The 6,000-nt window shown below is 34.3% G+C and overlaps 1 non-coding gene across 1 annotated transcript; it reads right to left on the bottom strand.

Annotated features, from left to right (window-relative positions):
• Positions 1 to 5,559: 5,559 nt before the first annotated feature.
• Positions 5,560 to 5,666, bottom strand: LOC121204402 (small nucleolar RNA R71). The gene has a single exon (XR_005899327.1). It is a non-coding gene; the product is annotated as a small nucleolar RNA R71 (small nucleolar RNA).
• Between the last annotated feature and the right edge of the window lie 334 nt (positions 5,667 to 6,000).

Genomic DNA, 6,000 nt, shown 5'->3' on the forward strand with positions numbered 1-6,000 from the left:
GCTTGGGAATTAAGTTTATGAGTTTGATTCGACTAAGTTATGATGTCTGAAAGCTCCGTACGAATCGTAGGATTCTAATATGTGTTTTCGTGTAAGACCATGTCTGGGACGTTGCATCAATATATGTGTTTTCGTGTAAGACCACGTCTGGGACGTTGGCATCGATATATGTGGTTAAGTGTAAGACCATGTCGGGGACATTGGCATCGTATTTGATTCGTGTAAGACCCTGTCTGGGACAGTGGCATCGATATGAGATGACATGTAAGACCGCGTCTGGGATGTTGGCATTGTTCGATATATGTAATTATCCGAGTATCCTATTCAATTTCGAATGGTTCAATGGGCAATGACAAGTTGTGTTCGAAGGTGTAAAATGAGCTAAAACGATCAGGTATGAGTTAGTTGATTACCTATTTGAAAAATAAGGTAAGTTGACCATTATGTATGTAATGTAAATTACATAATTCACTAATGTGAATATATGTGCCTTGTGAAGTATATTCGGCCATTGCTATGTATATGCATATGATATTATATTTTGGTTCATGAGTATATGTATATGGGTATAAATGTACTTGGTCACATAATGATATTTAGCTTTGAAGTCGAAAGATATTTTGTTAATATATATATGTATTCAACCATAAATTAGTTTATATGTGAAAGTATATGATATACGTGAAATCATAAGATTGAGGTTTAATATGATTATGATAGTATAATTTGATTTAGTTTAAATGAATTGATTATGTCATTGAATTGTTTATTTGCTTATGACTTACTAAGCTATGATAGCTTAATGTGTGTGTTTATGTTTGCCTCTGTTTTATAGATTTTGGAAATTAGTTACGAGCTCGAGGATCGTCAGCAAAGTCCATCACACTATCGACTGTCTTCGGTATTTTATAAGCTGAATTTTTGAAACTATGGCATGTATAGGTTGGATTATATCTTTTAAATGTTGAATTTTGGTTTATGTATAATTTAAGCTATGCGAAAATGGCTTAACTTCTATACTTGAATATGGTTTAAGTTTATTTTGGTTATAATGCTACATATTATGGATGAATGGTATTTATGATAGGTGTTATATGCTTTGGAAATGGCTTGATAATGATGTTAGTTATGATGTGTAATTGGTCATGTATTTAGCTCATTTTGGAAATTAAGTTCATGGTATTTGTGCATGGTGTGCTTGGCTATATGAATCGGCTTGAGTAATGATTTAGTTGATTGATGTATTTTTGCCATAATATATATGTCTTTATAAGCTATGTTATGTATATGTAAATGAATATGAGTTGAAGTGTGGATATTCGGTTATGGAATGGAATAGATAAAGATATAAGATTATTACCTTTGTTCATTGTTTATAAATGAAATGTTAAGCATAATGAATAGTTTGTAAAATGACTATGTTTAAATTTGGCAAACAAGGTGAATTAACTTTCGGTGGATGTTAAATAATTCAAGTGTTATTTATTTGATGATAAAATTTGATTGCTTTGGCTATAGGGATTTATATAAATATATTTAGCCGAATATGTAAAATTTTAAATTAGTATTGAATATGACTTTTGTTAATGTACTTGATAAGTGATAATAGCATGTTAAAACTTGGTATTGGTTTGCTAAAAATTATTGGATGAATAACTATTATGTATTGTACCTATACATATATAAATGATGTGATATTGTGATTGGTAAAATAATATGTTTGATTATTCAGATTGGTTCATGGATATGTTTCATGCTTGTAAAGTGTTTGAGCATATTGGAAGTTGACATTAAATAAGACATACGTGGTTAGCATGTTATATATGTTTGGCTAAAGTTAAGAAAAATGACCATATGAATAGTAACTTAGGTTCTATTATTATAAATAAGTTGGTTTAGATAAATTTGTAATAAGGTGGCATATATGTTCAGTCTTATGTAATGAATTACGAGATGTTTTAGTTCATATGTTTATATCCGGTCATTTGATAACGATTATATTTGAATGTTAATTAATTTATGTGTAACTTCAAAATATTTGGTTTGGTTTAGAATATGTTTAAATATGGTAAGTTAGAATGATTAAATCCTAGTTGTATCCATGAATGTCTGAAAGTTGTGCTTCGTTTGGTAATACCTCGTAACCACTTTCCGGCGATGGATACGGGTCAGGGTGTTACATTCCTTGCCTTCTATTCATCAATTTGTAGCTCCACTCCTTGAGCTACTCCCACAGTTGGGGCCTCTTTGAAATTTATTGTCTTGATCTTCTTATTTGATTTCCTAATTAAGAGACCAAGTTTGTTTGCAACTTCTTCTTGACACAAATAAGTCTGATGCTCTCGTATCAATAAAAGGACTCCTTTTCTGGCTTGCGATGTTTATGTCCACAAACATCAACCCTACCTACTTATTACTCTTTTTGTAGGCACGAGTACCATTGAATTAAGCTTTGATGCCTTCTTCTCATCGAGTTTTTCTTTTTTTCCCTCACTGATCGTGGATAGATTGGATTGCTCTGGATAGTTCCGCAACTTATGTGGCCCACAACACAAGAAACACTTCACTGGCTTCTTCTAGCTCTCATTAGCCCTATTGGCTTCGACTTTACTCGCAATTGAACTAAGCTTCATGGACATTTCTTTCAGCTTATCATCCCTCCTGATAGCCGAAAACACTAATTTTTTTTAAAAAATTCTACACCATATGTGGTCCTTGACAAAGGAAGCATTTTATCTTGTTCTCTTTTTCCTTTAGTTGTTGGGTTTTCGCCTCCCATTTTTGTGGTTTCCCATTGACACTATTATCGTCGTTATGCCTCTCTTCATCTTCTTTATGGTCTCCTCTACCATTACCCTTCCCATTGGGCTTGGAAGACTCGAACTTATCTTTCCTTGGACTAAGCTCTATAAATGACTCTGCCTCAGCCATGGCTACAATAAGCTTGGTGCCCACGACTTTAACCCATCTTCGAACCAATAAAATGTTTCTTTTTTACTCAAGTTAAAGATTTGAAGCATCAGCTCACTGAATGTCCGCACATACTCCTGAACAGTATTTTATTGAGTAAGACAGTACAACTTGGCTCGAGCCTCATTCCTTGCATACTATAGGTAAAATTGTTTCTTCAACTTTATTTGGAACTACACTTAAGTCTCAATTGTGTTCCCACCATGCTTCTCATTCGTGGACCTACGACTTCACCACAAGAGAGTAACATTAGTAAAATAAATTGATGTAGTGTTTACCTTAACGACATCATCCTCGATGGTCATTGCTTGAAAGCATTGTTCCATTTCTCACAAGAAGTTGTCCATTTCCCTTACGGACCTTACACCCTTGAACTTCTCTAGTTTGGGAACATCTATTGCTCGTTGCTTCGGCTTTAAAGCCAACATCCCATTACTCAAAACAGCCTTACAAATAGTAAACTCCCTCTTAAGCTTCGCGATCTCCTCTTTCAAGTTTGACACCATAGCCTCAAGAGCGTCATCCCTCTAATAAACCGTAATATATACATATTTTTACCCCATGCTTGACATATTTATGGATGATTTTTCCTTGGTTTTATTGAATTCGATGTTCCTAATCCTATAAAGTTATATTTTATACTCAGAAAAGGTTAGGATGGCAAAAAGAGCAAGAATCGGGCCAAAAACAAACAAATTGAGCCTAAATTAGTGTTTCACACGGCCTAGGCACTTCCACAAGAGTGATCTACATGCACGTGTGTGACACACGGGTAGACCACACGCCCATGTGTCATGGCTGTGTCGACATTAATCAAAGTTAGGATTGCACACGGCCTGAGCACCTTCACACGGGCATGGCACATGGCCGTGTCCCTGTCGAGCCCAAGTCTAGTTCTACACGAAAAATGTCACTTTTGAGGGTTTTGAAGTATTCTAAAGCCTATATAAACACCTTAGAAGAGGATTAAAGAGGATACACAGAGTAGAAGGAATGGAAGTACTCAAGAACAGCCATCGGAATCACCTCGGAGACAGTATCTACATTAAGACTGAAGATTTCCATTCAATTTCCTAGAAGTTTTTTGGGTTTCTTTATGTTCTGTTGTTTTCCATGCTTTGAGATTTTTTCCATTATTATTATGAACTAAACTCCCTAAATACCTAAGGGAGATGAAACCTAAGACGAATTTTATTAATTTTTGATTTATATGATAAATATTTGTTCTTATTCTTAATTGTGAGTTTTAATCCTTGCTTTAATATTCCAAGATATTAATTCAGGTTTTTGATGTGCTTATTCAGTGGAGGAAAAGTCCCTGTTTAATAGTAGATCATTCATAATTAAGCAGAGTTGCATGTAATCCTAGAGATAGGACGACATAAATCTGCCGGATTAGAGTCAAATCTAATAAGAGAATCCATAGATCGAGTTAATGTAACTATAGAAGTTTTAATTAGAAAGAGATTTCAATTAATAGACCTAGAGTTAGTTGTTTTTAGTCTCGAAAGGGATATTAATATAAATCAGGGATTTCTATAGAATAAGTCAAGTGAATAAATCGTCTAATTCAAAGATAATAAGTGAAGTCTAGGTGGATTCTTTCTTGGATATTGTCTTCTAAATCGATTTTTCAAAAGTATTTTCCAACCTTAATCTCTGTCGTAATCTTAGCTAATTAGATAATTAGTTTTAGGTAAACATTCTCTTAATTTTTGGGCTAGATAATAAAATATAGTAATTATTAGTACTTTTAGTCCTCGTGGATATGATATTTCTGGTCTCACTATAACTATACTATTGTTCGATAGGTGAGCTTGCCTTAAGTCAAATTTTCAGTTAATTTAGCGACCATCAAGTTTTTGGCGCCATTGCCAGGGACTAAGATATTAGGAACGCTTAATTTTTATTACTTTAGCCATTTTTTATTTTTATTGCAATTTTATTTTTAATTTTTCTTAAATTACTAAATTTTCTTTTATTTACTTCTGGCAAGTTTTTATAGTTTATGACTAGAAAAAACCCGTTAGGACGTATACTTTTTGATAGTGAGATCAAAAGCACAGCTCGTAAAAACCGAAGAGAAATAAGGCATAGCCTACGATACATAGAGGAAGGGCAACAGGACGATATTCAAACCACAACCAAGGAGATGGCTGATAATTAAAATAATCCGTTACCTCCTGTGGTTGTTACAAACCCAGTAGATCAGAATTCTGCTCCTCGTACTATTTATGATTATGCTAAACCTCCTTTAACAGGAACTGAATCGAGTATAGTTAGGCCTGTTGTTGCTGCAAATAATTTTGAACTGAAACCTAACATAATTCAGATGATACAACAGTTTGTTCAGTTTGATGGTTTGCAGGACGAGGATCCAAACACTCATTTAGCAAACTTTCTGGAATTCTGCGACACTTTTAAGATCAATGGTGTTTCTGACGATGCATTTGCCTTCGGCTGTTTCTATTTTCATTGAGGAATAAAGCTAAACAGTGGTTAAACTCGTTACCATGAGGGTCAATTACAACTTGGGAACAAATGACTAAAAAATTTTTACTAAAATATTTTATGCAGGCTAAAACAGCTAAACTAAGGAATGATATTTCTTCTTTTGTGCAGATGGATTTAGAAACACTTTATGATGCATGGGAGTGATATAAGGATCTATTGAGAAGGTGCCCTCACCATGGGTTACCCTTTTGGCTACAAGTTCAAACTTTCCACAACGGTTTGAATCCCTCAACTAGACAGATGATTGACGTAGCTGTTGGTGGGACTATTAATAACAAGACACCTGAAGAGGCTTATGAGTTTATAGAAGAGATGTCACTGAATAATTATCAGTGGAAAGCCATGAGGACAAAGCCAACAAAAGCAGCCGCCATTTTTAACGTTGATTCGGTTACTATGCTCTCCAATCAGGTAGAACTTTTGAATAGAAAAATTGATGGTTTACTTGGCTCTTCACAGGTTCATCCAGTAATACAGTGCGATGCAAGTGGAGGAGGAACGAGCAATTTAGACTAT

The sequence above is a fragment of the Gossypium hirsutum genome, chromosome A07 (genome assembly GCF_007990345.1).
Source record: "Gossypium hirsutum isolate 1008001.06 chromosome A07, Gossypium_hirsutum_v2.1, whole genome shotgun sequence".
Taxonomy (NCBI): domain Eukaryota; kingdom Viridiplantae; phylum Streptophyta; class Magnoliopsida; order Malvales; family Malvaceae; genus Gossypium; species Gossypium hirsutum.